This window comes from Chiloscyllium plagiosum, unplaced genomic scaffold (genome assembly GCF_037043375.1).
Source record: "Chiloscyllium plagiosum isolate Xiang-an unplaced genomic scaffold, Cpla_swu_hap1 HiC_scaffold_10, whole genome shotgun sequence".
In the NCBI taxonomy this organism is placed as follows: domain Eukaryota; kingdom Metazoa; phylum Chordata; class Chondrichthyes; order Orectolobiformes; family Hemiscylliidae; genus Chiloscyllium; species Chiloscyllium plagiosum.
The window spans coordinates 58,093,701-58,110,256 of record NW_028270148.1 but is presented as its reverse complement, the minus strand read 5'-3'; the positions used below and the strand labels follow the sequence as shown (position 1 = coordinate 58,110,256).

Genomic DNA, 16,556 nt, shown 5'->3' with positions numbered 1-16,556 from the left:
AGGAGGTCTGGCCTGGTCCATAACAAAGTGAAATTGAAACTAATGGGAAGGTGATTGTACTTCCACTTTTTAGAGAGATTTATTAAATTGAATTGATTTTTCTTCTCAGCCAAAATATGGATATTGTCCAACTTGTGCTGCAGAATAGTGTGTTCTTTCACTATTAAAACCTTGTGAACTGTACCACTTCTGACTTTACGATAAATATAAGATCCTTTTAATGAAGCAACTAAAGATTTTGGACCAGCAACCACAAGCTAGACAGGTAGAAGTCTGAGTAATTGAAAGTGACCTGGTTGAAAGTTTATATATGGTCAGGATGTGGGTGCTGGAAGCGGTAGCGGGGAAGGAGGAAGGTGTGGAATTTGGATGGTGAGGAAGTGATTAGAGTTATTTCATTGGTGATCGAAGCCACATGAAATGAAAATGAATGTGTACGGAAACATTTCTATAAGAAAGATGCCTGGTGAATTCAAAAGAGAAACATAAAGAGAACTGAAATGGAAACTAATATTACAGAAGCAAGGAGTTATACTGTCTATTTTCTGCAAGAGGACTTCTCAGAAAAAAGTTAGATTTGACTTGGATGGAGTAGTCGATAGGGGGAGTAGTGACAAGGGGCATAGTCTTAATGTCACTTTACATTTAATCCAGAAACCTAGGTGAATGTTTTGTGTGATACAGATTTGAATCCACAATGGCTGACAGTGAAATTTGAATTGAGTTAAATTTGAATTGAATAGAATTTGGAATTTAAAGCTAACATAACAATGAACATGTAATGGTTATTGTAAAAACCTGTCTCCATTTACAAATTTCCTCTGGAGGAGGAAATCTTCCTTCCTTGCCGAGTCTGACTTACATGTGATTGCATTAGGGATAGGCCACAAATTTTAGCCTTGCCAATGGTAGCCTCATAGCATGAAAGAATAATAAAGAGAGACTCACAGTAAAGTGGTTGACTCTTAAAAATTATGTGATTTGACCTAGCAAGCTGCTCAGTTGTATCAAACCATCAAGCTGACACAAAGTTGTCCTAAGGAACATCCAGAGGCTTGTGCCAAAATTGGATGAACTGTGACAAGTCCTCAGCATTGACCTTGGACACTATGAAGTCTCAAAGTCAAACATTGGCAAGAAACCCTATACAACTATACCCAGAGTGCTGGTGTTTAGAGGGTCCAGAAATGCTGAATATGTCCTTGCCAAGGTGAATGTGCCTCCCTTCCTCAGCCTGGACTCTGATAGGACAGAGATTTGCAGGCAGGGTGTTTATGAAAAACATGGCAACTCCTAAGGTGTCTTGAGAGGAAACCTCCAGGAATCTTAATGTATTTTTTCCTCTGGTTGGGTGCCCATTGGCGCACCTCTCCCTGCTTGTGAACATGGAGCACTAGAGTGAACTCATGGTCCCTTGTTCCTCTGTCGCTTTGCCATTAGCGGTGAGCACCAGTGGTTAGGATAATGGGGTACATATCCATCCTCATATTCAGCAGGTTCTGAGACTGCTGGACTGGCTCCCAATGGCAGCCACCAACTTGTCCTGGAGGAAGTCATATGCCTGAGGCAGCAGCGTCCCAACTGTGTTTCTGCAGTCATGCATCTGTTGCCCGGTACTCTGACAAACCTGCCCGTAGCTCACCTGTCTACGTGGGAATTGCGATGAAACCCCTGATTGCCAATGCCAGGGAGCCATCTCTAGCTGGTTTTTGGCAATACTCCAAGTGCCAGTGACTTTGGGCTGCTTCTCCCTTGATCAGTTATGGAGATGTGGCAGTGAAATGCTCACCTGCAGATGCTGCTGACTCTGATCTAGATAAAATACCCACCAAGGTGGCAGTATCTAGGCTGGTGATGGAATGTAGTCTTTACAATACTTTTTCTGGAGAATTTATGCTCTTCTGAGGTGATGGATGGGGGCCCTTTGCACACCTCACTAGCTTTCCCCCATCTGCACCAACACTATCAACAATGCCTACCAATGTCATCCCATTCAATCACTCCCTTTCTCTCTCTACAAGAGATAAAAGCCCATGGCAGAGCTGAAAGAGTTGTTGGGTTGATATTTGGCTCCTCACAACCCATCAATGAGGATCAGGACAGCTCCTGAACAGATGCAAAGAGATCCATGTCCTGGCAACCAAATAACACCTATTGTTCATTGAAATGCATGTCTCACCGATAGGATCATGAAGAAGGCATTTGGTACGCTTTTGTTTATTGGGTCAGAGCATTGAATAGAGGAGTTGGGAGGCTATGTTGTGGTTGTACAAAACATTGGTTAGGTCACTTTTGGAATATTGCGTGCAATTCTGGTCTCTTTCCTTTCAGAAGGATGTTGTGATACTTGAAAGGGTTCAGAAAAGATTTACAAGGATGTTGCCAGGATTGGAAGATTTGAGCTAGAGAGAGAGGCTAAATAGGCTGGGGTTGTTTTCGCTGAAGTGTCAGAGGCTGATGGATGACGTTATAGAGGTTTATAAAATCACTGTTTTCAATGGTTTGGAATGTCCTGTATTGAATGGGTGTTAATTAAAAGTTTGATTAGTAGCATGAAGGCTGTTATGGCCAAAGGTTAGATTTACATGTAGCACAATGGTGTTTCTGTGCCCGAGCACTGATCAAGAGTTGAATGGCGTGTACCTCTGTTGACTCCGGAAGGTCTGAAGTTGTTTTGTTCTGCAGTCTGGATTTTATTGTCTTAAGCTGGGACGTGAATGAGGGTCTTGCTTTAGATTTTCAAGCTAACCTCTGTTCCAGACAGCTGCCCCTAGGCTTGTGTATTACACAGTTTGGTAAAAACAATGACTGCAGATGCTGGAAACCAGATTCTGGATCAGTGGTGCTGGAAGAGCACAGCAATTCAGGCAGCATCCGAGGAGCTTCGAAATCGACGTTTCGGGCAAAAGCCCTTCATCAGGAATAAAGGCAGAGAGCCTGAAGCGTGGAGAGATAAGCTAGAGGAGGGTGGGGGTGGGGATAGAGTAGCATAGAGTATAATAGGTCAGTGGGGAAGGAGATGAAGGTGATAGGTCAGGGAGGAGAGGGTGGAGTGGATAGGTGGAAAAGGAACAGGGCAGGTCGGACAAGTCCGGACAGGTCAAGGGGACAGTGCTGAGCTGGAGGTTAGAAACTAGGATGAGGTGGGGAAAGGGGAAATGAGGAAGCTGTTGAAATCCACATTGATGCCCTGGGGTTGAAGTGTTCCGAGGCGGAAGATGAGGCGTTCTTCTTCCATGCGTCTGGTGGTGAGGGAGCGGCGGTGGAGGAGGCCCAGCACCTCCATGTCCTAGGCAGAGTGGGAGGGGGAGTTGAAATGTTGAGCCACGGGGCGGTTTGGTTGATTGGTGCGGATGTCTCGGAGATGTTCCCTAAAGTGCTCTGCTAGGAGGTGCCCAGTCTCCCCAATGTAGAGGAGACCGCATCGGGAGCAACGGATACAATAAATGATATTGGTGGATGTGCAGGTAAAACTTTGATGGATGTGGAAGGCTCCTTTAGGGCCTTGGATGGAGGTGAGGGAGGAAGTGTGGGCACAGGTTTTACAGTTCCTGCGGTGGCAGGGGAAAGTGCCAGGATGGGAGGGTGGGTCATAGGGGGGCGTGGACCTGACCATGTAGTCACGGAGGGAACGGTCTTTGCGGAAGGCGGAGAGGGGTGGGGAGGGAAATATATCCCTGGTGGTGGGGTCTGTTTGGAGGTGGCGGAAATGTCGGCGGATGATTTGGTTTATGCGAAGGTTGGTAGGGTGGAAGGTGAGCACCAGGAGAGTTCTGTCCTTGTTGCGGTTGGAGGGGTTGGGTCTGAGGGCGGAGGTGCGGGATGTGGACGAGATGCGTTGGAGGGCATCTTTAACCACGTGGGAAGGGAAATTGCGGTCTCTAAAGAAGGAGGCCATCTGGTGTGTTCTATGGTGGAACTGCTCCTCCTGGGAGAAGATACGGCGGAGGCGGAGGAATTGGGAATACGAGATGGCATTTTTGCAAGAGGTGGGGTGGGAAGAGGTGTAATCTAGGTAGCTGTGGGAGTCGGTGGGTTTGTAAAAAATGTCAATGTCAAGTCGGTCGTCACTGATGGAGATGGAGAGGTCCAGGAAGGGGAGGGAGGTGTCAGAGATGGTCCAGGTAAATTTAAGGTCAGGGTGGAATGTGTTGGTGAAGTTGATGAATTGCTCAACCTCCTCGCGGGAGCACGAGGTGGCGCCAATGCAGTCATCAATGTAGCGGAGGAAGAGGTGGGGAGTGGTGCCGGTTTGTCCCAAGCAGCCTTCCCTGGTTCAGTTGAGGCCCATAGCTTCTCTAGTGCAAGCATTCATTAAATTTTAGCACTTTCCATAAATTGGTGTCCAAAATTCAGAGGGTTTTAGTCCAGGGTGCATCCACAAGCTAATGGGGATTTTTGCCCCGCCTTACATCCCTGAAAATAATTCTCTCACAGCTGATTTTCTTACAAGGGTTATGTTTTATTTACAGACAGACAGAGAGATTGCAAAGTTCTGTCAGCCTTCATCCAACTGCCAACTGCTCCCAAGCCTGTAACAAAACAGAAACCAAAGGTCCAGAGGCTAATACATGGTGATGGCAGCATAAATCCAAGGATTTATTTTTATGTGTACTTGCCAAGCCATTAAGGACTGAAAGCAATCTCTAAACTCTTTTAAAGCTATGGGTTGTCTTCTTTTCTAAAATTGTTTTTTTTTTACCAGCAAACAACAAATAACCCACAGTTCTCCTTGATTCTTGATGTTTTCCAAGAAATCATATATGATAAAGCCCAGGAATGCCCAAACGGTTCCATATCCCAGTTTCTCATAGTCCATAAATATATACATACTTTTAATGCTTACAGCTGGTAATTTTAACTTTCTGGATTTCCTATGGTTGTGGCCTCATCACCAGGTTCCTTCCACATCAGCTATTGCCTTTCCTCAAAAGCTTGATGTGGATTGCATTGTTCTTTAGGTCTCATACAGATGTGTCTTGAATGTTGATTTTGATGTTCATATCCAGAGCAACAGCAGATTTACTTTAATTCTTAGCAATTTCACTTTGTAACTGCTTTCTTTGATGGAACATAAGTCTTTGTGCAATTTCATTCTTAGTCTTATGATAATATAAGTTCAGAATCTCATTAGTTTCAGCATTTTCGATCACTCTGGAGTTTCATAAGCAACATTGATCTAGCCCCAAGATGGAATGGAAAACATACACTCCTTTCTTTTCAGACAAAATATAAGTTTTAGTTGTGAATATGCCAGTTCTCTTTGTTAGGGTTGAATTCTCCAATGTCTTCAAATGCATCATCAGTCCTTTTTTCTTAATTAGACATTGTGCTGGCTCACTGAGCAGTACCAGAACATGATGTGCACTTATGCAGCAATCTTTCAAACTGCTCAAAATCAACTTTACCAGTTCCAAATCGAGATATAATCTTGTTCAATCCTTAATTTCTCAAAGGTGCGAGAAAACTGAATTCAGTAATATTCTTGTTGTCTTCTGTCACTTGGAACCTTGCCTCTACTGTGCCCACTTTGATTTCCTTGTGAGGATTGCTGGTGATCACAGAGGTTAGGTCTGGGTGGGATGATCTTCCCAGGGTCGATGTGGATTTGATGCGTTGAATGGCCTGCTTCCACACTATAGGAATTCCATGATTCTATAGATTCTATGAAGGGAGGATGGGTGGGCTGCCAGGTTCTTGGAGGCCTCCACTTAAATTAGGGTTTGGGTAATGGTGGCTTTCAAACATGTCAGCAGTACATCCTTCTGTGTTGGGTGACAGTGTGACTGCCATATCAAGGTCTGTCCCTGGAATTTGAGAGGTTGACAAAGCCCCACTTGACAGCCATTAATTAGCCTCAACATAAAATTGCAGTTTGATGGAGTTCAAAGCAGGAAGGCCTTTGCCACCTGAATCTGGGTCCACACAAACCTCATCACTGGATCCCCCAAAAAATCAACAAGTTTCATCCCACCATCAAACTCACCATGGACTACCCTTGACTATCTGTCTCATTTTTGGACACATGAATCTCCATCGAGGATAGGCACCTCAGCACCACACTCTACCGCAAACCCACAGACAACCTCACAATGCTACACTTCTCCAGCTTCCACCCAAAACATATTAAAACAGCCATCCCCTATAGACAAGCCCTATGCGTACACTGAATTTGCTCAGATGAGAAGGAATGTGATGGGCACTTGGAAGTACTCAGGGATGCACTCATGAGAATGGGGTACGATGCTCAACTCATCGACCACCAGTTCTGACATGCCACAGCAAGGAATTGTAATGACCTCCTCAGGAGACAGACATGTGCTGCAACCGACAGGGTACCCTTTGTTGTCCAGTACTTCCCAGGAGCTGAAGAACTACGCCATGTTCTTCGTGACCTGCAATACATTACCAAAGAGGATGAGCACCTCACCAAGACCTTCCCCACTGCTCACCTTTAAGCAACTCCCAAACCTCAAACAGATCATTGTTCGTAGCAAGCTGCCCGGCTCTCAGGACAACTCCAAACAATCCTGTCACGGTAGGCACTGCAAGACGTGTCAGAGTGTGGACATGGATACCACCATCACACATGGGGACACTTCCCACCATGTACGTGGCAGGTACTCATGTGACTCAGCCAACGTTGTCTATCTTATACGTTGCAGGCAAGGATGCCCTGAGGCTTGGTACATTGGGGAAACCGAGCAAAGGCTACGGCAATGGATGAATGGGCACCGCACAACAATCAACAGACAGGAGAGTTCCCTCCCAGTTGGGGAACACTTCAGCAGTCCAGGACATTCAATCTCGGACCTTTGGGTGACCATCCTCCAAGGTGGACTTCAGGACAGGCAGCAGCGAAAAGTGGCTGAGCAGAGGCTGATAGCTAAGCTCTGTACCAATAGGGAGGGCCTCCACCGGGACCTTGGGTTCATGTCACACTACAGGTGACCACCATTGTACTATACACACACACACACAGACACTCCTACATACACACACACTCTTATACACACACATACACACGGATACACGTAGACGCACACACTCCTATACACACACATACACACAGACACACATAGACACAGACACTCACACACACCCCTACAGGCGCACAGACTCCCACACTCACATATGCATCCTCTCACAGACTTAGACCACTCTACACTCTCTCTCTCACACTCACAACCCCCCACCCCAGACAGACAGACAGACACACACACACACACATGCACACATATACATATACGTTTGTGGGGTGAATTTGGACTTGCAGAGTTGCATTGTGCTTTGCTCGGGGACTGCATCAATTCATGAAGGACTCTGTTAACTCACTTTTTACATTAGAATCAGTCTAAACATTATGGCACAGAAAGAGAATACAGGGGGCTAACACCTTCAATATATTGTCTAGCTAACACCAATTTTACAGTTAACCTGAGAACGTAACTTTAAAAAAATGTTTCGTGATTTACATATGAAAGAAGTGAAACTATCATAGTATTCAAACAGATGAAAGAGTCAACAAATAATCAAGGTATTTTTCAATGTATAATTTCAGTTACATCACACTGTAAACTTTTGCTATAAATTCTGTGTCTTACAATTGTGTCCTCCACAACCACCTGATGAAGGAGCGGCGCTCTGAAAGCTAGTGTTTCCAGTTAAATCTGTTGGACTATAACTTGGTGTTGTGTGATTTTTAACCAAATAAAATCCAGTTTGATAAGGTACTATGATTCTATGTTAAACACTAATTTCTTGAGCGAGTGTGTCTATGCACACATGTGCACATAAAATTGTTATATAGAGCCTTGCATCATTAGAAATTGTCTACTAAAAATATTTTAATTAAAATAATTTTAAAATGTAATTGTTCAAGAGTTTTGAAAACAATGGCAAACATACCATTTATTTTACTGACATGTTTTCTTTCCCAGAAACTCCAACCTTGGCAGGTAAATCTGAAATGACTGCCACCAGGGTACAATTACTCATCACTACTAGATAGTAATCATGGCCACATTTCTGAAAATAATCAATACCTGACGAAATGTCCATATGTGAAGTTCTTTTAACCAAAGTGCACAATTAAGAGCTTAACGACCTGTATCAGTCGCCTGTTCCAGTATTACAGAAGTAAAAAGAAATACATGTGGGAAAATATATATTCTGCTGTTTATATAAACTCTGAAGTTCTGGAGAAAAGCCACACCAGACTTGAAATGTTAACTTTGTCTCCCTCTCCACAGATGCTACCAGACTTGCTGAATTTCTCCAGCATTCTCTGTGTTTGTTTCAAATATAAACTTTATTTTCTTACTTTAAAAGCTCAAGTACCACAGATCTACTGTTGAAGCATAAAAATCCAACTAACTGTGTTAGAAGTTAGGCTGAAATTATATTGTCAATTTCATATTGATACAGAGTATATTTATAATTTAGGTGTTGAGATTTTATAGGGGGGTGATTTCCCTCACTGTGACCTGTACAATCTTTGTTTAATGCCACTTTCCCCAGAGATATGTCATCGTATGTCTGAACAAGTTTACAAAAGCTTAATTTAAAACTTAAATGTCGTTTAGATGTCAAATCCAAACCTGATATCTGAGTACTAAAGCCACATGGGAAGACCTGGATCAGAAAACTATCACACTCATTTTGATTAGCCACAAGATAACCTCCATCCTAGTGCAAACTAATTGGGGCATATGGAAACACTGGATGCAGAAAATTGTCTTTGCAGTTTGTCATAAGAATGAAGTAGCTAGATTTTCATCATTTTTAGATCATGATCCTACCATCGGAGTAAAATGAGGTACTGAACTGGAAATTCCAGCAGCAAGACTAGGAAGGAGATTTTTAAGAAGGTGGTCAATTAATTAGGCACTTCCTGGAGCCATGAAGATGTAAAGACAATACTGGGCTCCACAGTCAGGGAACTCGGTTCTGTTCAGCAAGCAACCTCACCAGAAAAGTGAATGTTGCCGATATAGGTAAAAAAGAAAGAGAGGATCTTGAGATGGGAGTTTCCTCTGAAGACTAAAATATTTAAAAGTAAAATGTGGCCAAAGCAACAAGCCAACATTGCCCTGCCACAGGATGACCTGTGATCATATCTGTATCCCTTTGCCATTTTTAATTATAAGGTATGGAAGGGAATTATTTTCAGTATCACTGACTTTGTGATCTGATGCTTGAATTCTATCTCCATCTGTTCAATGGACTCCAGTTTCAGCAGGGAATGTTTCTGGAAACATCCACACAGCCTGTGACAGTGTCCTCAGTAGGCACTGTCATTGGCCAGATTGTGTGCCTGCTATAGCTGTTACTCTCCCTAGAAACAGCCTCTTGCAAAATGTCTGGAGGCAGGAAAGTACTGGAAGACTGGTTAGATATACAAATTAGTTGTCACAACTACCACCAAACCCAGTGTCTTCACTGAATAAAAAATTCAACCCAAGCTGTCTGGAATGATTTTAATGTTAAAACACTATTAATGTTGAAAGAAAAATCCAAACACCAATAATTAACTGATAGAACTACACCACAAGAGATTTCACACTTTTAATCAGAGACGTTATTGTTTATGAAAAGAAATTTAACAAAGTATGCATCATTACTTTATAGGATTATAGTTTCCAAAGATTTATAATGAAAGGTCAGTTAAACATTTTTCTCCACCCAAGGATTCCATGATAAGTTACAAGAATCTTGAATATTTATTCATTGTTCCTGGAACAAGCCAAAGTCTGCTGCAACTCTCCATGAATCACTTTAAATTTTCTGTTCTATATTCTCCAAACTATGAAATTTCCTGGAAATCCTTCTAAATTGATCTGATTGCTTAATGCTATTCTTCACTTCAACCCCCAAAGTAACAGCTTTCTGCCACAAAGTTATCTATTTTTAACTGTAGGGACCATTGTATTTTTAATCCTTCAGCCTCAAACTATGCAAATCTCCAATCTTCTTTCCCCCTCATGAACTCTAAACTGAGCTTGAGCCTTCACCCACATTCTGCATAGCAAATAAGAGACTGCATTTTTTCTTCTTAAGATGCAGGCCTAACTAACATTTACCTCTTTCTTCCTCTCAATCAAGTGATGTAGCTTACATGTTGACCAAACATGTATCTGCCCTCTTTTAGAAAAAACCCAGATTAATTTTAGATAAAGAACTTATTAATTCTATACCCCCTCTCCATGATAACATGGCATGCTTTGTGGTGTTCTCAACATAAGGGAATATTGATTATTTTACTTTCAACCGAACTTTTTTTTCTCTGTAACTCATATGTGTAAACTGCATCCCTACTTGAGTTTATGACAATTTCCGCAGAACTGCGGTCTATGTGACGGAACTTCCTTGTTGACCAGCTGTCTTGAGCTTCATTTCATCAACAAACCACAGAAAAAATGTCAACACTTTTATTGAAACAAAAGTAGATCATCTGGCCGCATTAAGTACTAAGATGGTTCATTCATTGTTTGAGTTTCACACTTCTACTTCTGACCTTCTAAGACAAACACACTTAACTTTGCCTGTAATTAATTCAAGCCTGTTTGATTTGCATACTGATTAGATGTACACCAGTTTATTAATCTAGAGTTTATACTTATCCTACAATTAACACTTTAATTCATCAGGATAAACATTGTGTTCTACAATGAGTTATGAAATAGATATTCACAATAATGGGAAATGTATAATACACAGTATCTTCTTCTCTATTGGAATTCACCTAGCTTCATATGCTTTACATCTTTGTGTTATGATAAACTAGGAAAGTGTGCTGACTTTTAAATCCCACTACTCATAGAGTCATAGAATTATATAGCATGCAAACAGACCCTTCGGTCAACCAGTCCATGCCAACCATGTTCTCAAACTAAACCAGTCCCACCTGCTTGCACATGGCCCATATCCCTCCAAGTCTTTCCTATTCATGAACTTGTCCAAATGTCTTTTGAATATTGTAACTGCATCTACATTCACTATCTTTTCTGGCAGTTAATTCCACACATGAACCACTCTCTTTGTAAAAACATTGCCCCTCGTGTCCTTTTAAAAATGTCTCCTCTCACCTTACAAATATACCCCTAGTTTTGAACTGTTCCCACCTTAGGGAAACAACCCTTGTCATTCAACTTATCTCTGCCTGTCATGATTATTTAAACCTCAATAAGGTCACCCTTTAATCCCCTATACTCCAGTGAAAAAAATCCCAGCCTTTCCAGTCTCATTTTTATATCTCAAACCCTCCATTTCCTGCAAAATCCTGTATAGCTTTTCTGAGCTCTCTCCATTTTGCCAATATCCTTGCTGTAACAGGGTACCCACCACAAGAGTTAATAGAGTCATAGAAATGTACAGCATGTAAGCAGAACCTTTGGTCCAACTTGTCCATGCCGACCAGATATCCTAAGCTAATCTAGTCCCATTTGCCAGCACAAGGTAAATATCCTCCTAAACCCTTCCTATTCATATGCCTATCCAGATGCCTTTTAAATGTTGTAATTTACCAGCCTCCTGTGGCAGCTCATTCCATAAATGCATCACCCTCTGCATGAAAAGGTTGCCCCTTAGGTCCCTTTTAAATTTTTCCCCTCTCACCATAAACCTATGCCCTTCAGTTCAGGACTCCCCCACCTCAAGAAAAAGACCTTGTCTATTTTATCCTATCCATGTCCCTCATGATTTTATAAGCCTCTATAAGGTCCCCCCCTCAGCCTCTGACACGCCAGGGAAAACAACTCCAGCCTATTCAGATTCTCTCTATAGCTCAAATCCTCCAACCCTGGCAACATCCTTATAAATAAACACACAAAGTCCCCAATTTAACTGCCTGATGGAGGCAAGTTAACAGAAAACATGGACCAACTTCCTGACCTAACAAGAGCTACTATTTATTGCAAATGAGGAAAATTCTAATTAGTAGTAAATAGCCATGAGCTAGGGAGTGGCACGGTGGCTCAGTGGTTAGCACTGCTGCCTCACAGCGCCAGGGACTCGGGTTTGATTCCTGCCTTGGGTGACAGTCTGTGTGGAGTTTGCACGTTCTCCCCATGTCTACTCTGGGTGCTCCCGTTTTCTCCCACAATCCAAAAGATGTGCAGGTTAAGTGAATTGGCCATGCTAAATTGCCCATAGTGTGAGGTGCTTTAGTCAGAGGGAAACGGGCCTGAGTGGGTTACTCTTCGGAGGGTCGGTGTGGACTCGTTGGGCCGAAGGGCCTGTTTCCATACTGTAGGGAATCTAATCTAATCTAATCTAATCTTAAACTATTAACATACTGTATGGCTATACTGGTTAAAACTCTAACCCCTTCTAAAACCATCACACACACATCAAGACAGATACAGACAAACAAATACCCTTGGTTATTCAGGTGGTTTTCGGCCTGGAATTGACATTGGTACCAGAATCCGAGTTGTGTTTGGACAGTGGATCTTATCTGAATAACTGCACTGAATTGTGGGTATATGTTGAACCTTCTGAGGCAGCTCACCAGACTATTTTGGGCCAGGTCAGATGGCAGTCATTAGCTTGTAGTTTATGGTGCAGAAAGAAAACACAAGCTGACTGGCCAGTAGTAACTTGCTGTAGAGAGTTGCATATAAGGTATCAAATCATGAGCATGTGTGCACAGTTTGTAACTGTTTAAAAATTGGGATGTGGCAATAAATCATTTGCATATACAAGGTGCCCAATACCTGTTTTAGGTGGCCAGTGGGACTTTTGGAATATGACCAAGAAAATATGGCACTGAACAGAATTCAGATGCTCTTGCTAAGCTGGTCACCAGCCCCTGAAATGAATGTATTTGCCACTGCTTTGTTCATGAACCGTGAGTGAAATACAATCTAATTTCACTCTCCTTTACCTCACCCTACAGTTTGTTTTCTTCTGGGACATTTCAGGTATCTACAATTAATAACCTGACCTTCGAATTGATCGGAAAATCTGTAATTTTACATGTTTCTGAATATGGGAGCTGAATGTATCCATAACTCAAAATAATTTCCGCACGCCGTCAAGCTGGGTAAACTACCGAGGACTTAAATGTATCACGCTATGCTTGGGTCATCCAAAATTGCAAAAGATAATTAGTTTGTCGTTGCAGACGGAGGAAGCCAATGGCCGCTGAAGTCACTGACAGGTGTTTTGGCAAGAAATTTAGATGAAGTGTGCACTGATTAATTTATAGTATAACCTGCCAGTGTAGACTCGGAACTGCACATCAAATAAAGCAGCTCAGGATTGCACAATGAAGTGATAGTCATCCACCTAAGGTTAGTTCAGTCTATTGGATTACTGGTGAGTGACACCAACAGCGTGAGTACAATTCCCACCGACTTTATGAGGTGTTTATGAAAAACTTGCTCATCTCTTCCTTCGCCTGAGACATGGTAACCCTCAACGTTAAACTGCCACTAGTTGTCTGTCTGTAATGAGGGAACAGCCCTGGTAAGACTATGTCATTGAATAAAGTAGTCATGGACCGTTTCAAGAGAGTTCCTGGCCGTTTCTGGTGTTCAAAGGGGAAAAGGAAGCTGTGGACTTGTAAAGTGCATTTTACAGCCACTGGATGCCTCAAGACCTTTCTAGCCAAGGAAGTTCATGTTATTTGAGGATGAAACATTTGTTAGGGGTCGGGGTAACTGCTACGCCTTTCTTCAAAAGAATACCTTGAGATCTTTTATATCCAGCTGGGAATCCCCAGTTAAACATTTCATTTGAGAAACAGCACGTCCAGTATTCGCCACAGTTTAGCGTTTAGCCCTGGAGTAGAATGTGCAGCTTGTAACCTTCTGAAGCAGAAGTGTTACCCACTGAACCACTCCTGATAGCTTGCAAACGGTAGCTTAGAATCCTGGAAGACAAAGGAACCAATGAATAGTTACTGCTAAATCTTTCTTGAATTTGTTACCCCACCTGCAGGTCAGTTTTAAAAATCAAAACTTTATTTTTGGTTTGGCATGTCAATGTTAGCTGTCCTTAGCATCATTGTGGAAGGGGATTGTGATTGTGTCGGTGTGACTCGGTCTGAAGCAACATTAGCTCCAAGTTCGGTTGCTCGCGGGGGAGGGGGGGGAATGTTCAATCTTTACACCAGATTGAAGCCCACCCTAAGGTGTCCTCCTGCAGTTATCACTTCGCTACCTGGTCGCCATTAAATGTACAACAGTTGTGGGTGAGGAGTTCTTTATGGTGCATTCCACTGTTTATTTCGTGGAGGTGCTGGAATGGTTCTTATTCCTTTCCGTGGTGGCACAGACGGTACAGTTGAGAGAGCTTTCTGGCGTGGCGGGGTGTGTGTGAGTGTGTCTGTGAGGGAGAGGGACGGAGAGAGGGAGAGATTCAGAGATTCGCTTGTGAGCTGCTGCTGCTGCTCCCGCAGCGTCGGTGCTGGTTCGCTTCGAGAGAAACGCCCGTGTGACGCGCTCGGCTCAGCAAGCGGCTGAGAAAGCGAGCTGGAGCCGGGGGGGGGGGGGGGAGGGGGGTGTGGGGGGTGGTGGAGAGAGCCTGCTGTCCTGCAAATGTAAACAGAGATGGGAGAAGCAAGCAGCAGAAAGACCACGGCAGAGCCAGGGAAACATTTCAATGTGATCCCATCTCACAGTTAAAAGCCCACAGCCATCTCTAACGACCAGGGAATGTACTGCAGGTAAAAAAAAAACAGCTCCATGTTTAAATCGGATGCAATGCTACACAGACTCTGGCCCTGACAGATACGGGCATAGCGGTGCACAGATGCTGTAGGTATAAAACGACATGTACAGTGCTGTGGTGAAGGCGGTGCTCGACACACGCTTTTATGCACCGGACACAGTGATTCGATCTCTATCTGTGTACCTGCTTTTCGCTGATCTGGAAGCTACTGATTTCCTTGAATAGGCAGTTGGGATTTATTCAGCGTCTGAGCAAGGTTTCTCTGTCGATAACATGTAAAATGTTTGCGTGTGTGTATGGGATGAGGGAGATGCTGCCGTCTCTTCATGTGATGAGCTGGTAACCCTTCAGAAAGGGCTGGCACGGGATTTGTATGTATGATTTGTGTAATTACAAGATAATTCCCCTTTGATCTGAGATAGCAGGGAAAGGATCGCCTGGTAATGAACGTGACACTGAGTGGAATTTTTTTGACATGTTTCGACCGTGCTTTTCCTCACTGTTCGTACGAGGCATGTTTCTTTTTTTGTGACGGGGTTAGAATTGAAATACCGGAATTAACTACAGATGAGTGAAATGCCGAGTATACAGTTGGTTTGGGGGGGGGGAGTGGGCAGGGAGGTGGGGAGGTAAGGCTATCATATTTCGTTAGAAATTACTGACAGATTAACGGCTCATCTCAAATTCGCTGTGAAGAACATTATAAAATGCCCCCCTCACCCCCCCCCCCCCCTTACGGTGCATGAATGTTAAATAGTTCCGGCTTCCCTTTCCATTCAGACAAAACAGAGAGTAGGATAATCATTATCCTGTGAGCAAACTCCCATTCTGATGTCCAGAGGTCCAGATGATTTGTAAAGATGTATTTTACATAACGGTATCTTGGTTTTATTTCTGAGTGTAAAATTCCTTCCCCATACATGTGAATTTCATAAACCCCGCGATCGAGTCAGAGGTTTGTGCCACATTTAGATTCCCTTTGGCTGTTTTCACACTTCCTGTTATAGTTTACTCATGTTCAGTTTAGGACTGAAAGCAGTCAAAATACGAGCTGTCCCCAGGTAAGTAATTCAGTAAATGGTGCCCCTTGAATTTAATATTACCGGAGTGCCCCAGTGTTGAGTAAAGATCGATCTGAGCTTACTGAGTTGGGATGCGCCTCCTCTTCCCTTGGTGAAGATTATAACCCACTACAGCACAGTAATATTCACTGCTGGGATTTTTTTTTAAAACGTTAATTAGATATAGAGGTTCAATACAGTTCGATAAACCGTTCCGAGACATAACTTGAAAATTAAACAGCGGTTTGTGAAAAAAAAAGCTTTTGTGTTGGAAATGGGGTGTAGGAAATATTTTTAGACTGTTTTAGAATGGTCAGACGTACGTTTGGCTTAATAATATCGGAACCTTACAAGCAGATCACGAAACAGTTAACAATTATAAATATGCAACTTTCGTCCAATCTTTCTTTGTGGTTATGTCGTATCAAAGACATAACTAATATCTGCGTTTAATCGGAACGATAAATGCAGATAATCACGGTGTTTGAAAATGTGCACCCTTTGTTAACATTGATATGTTTCCCCAGCATGATACCCCTTTCCAAACTGTTCCTAACAGGTTGTACCATAGCGGCTGTTTTTACAACATCTTAGTTTTCCGATGATGTTTCACCAATGTAGTCAGGATCTTCCAAGTAATAAAGTCAAGGTGCTCATGAATAAATAGCTATGCTTAGATGCACTTTTAGTGAGAATACAATGATGTATTGTCAACTTCCTCCTTCTGTCTGTGAATTTTAAAATATGAATAATGACAAACTGAGTAGTATCACTTATATCTCCAGTGTAGCAAAAACAAGAGTGCATTTAAATTTGCTG

At 42.7% G+C, this 16,556-nt stretch overlaps 1 protein-coding gene across 31 annotated transcripts in view; it reads left to right on the top strand.

Annotated features, from left to right (window-relative positions):
- The window catches only part of nrxn1a (neurexin 1a), a 1,876,207-nt gene that overhangs the window by 98,403 nt on the left and 1,761,248 nt on the right, over nucleotides 1–16,556 (top strand). For 24 of the 31 annotated variants that reach the window (XM_043695929.2, XM_043695925.2, XM_087991380.1 and 21 more), the window contains exon 1: nucleotides 14,538–14,671. The exons of 3 other annotated variants lie outside the window; for them this stretch is intronic. The gene's annotated coding sequence lies outside the window, so the exon portion shown is untranslated. 4 more of the 31 variants (XM_087991360.1, XM_087991359.1, XM_087991357.1 and 1 more) reach the window with 4 other exon arrangements.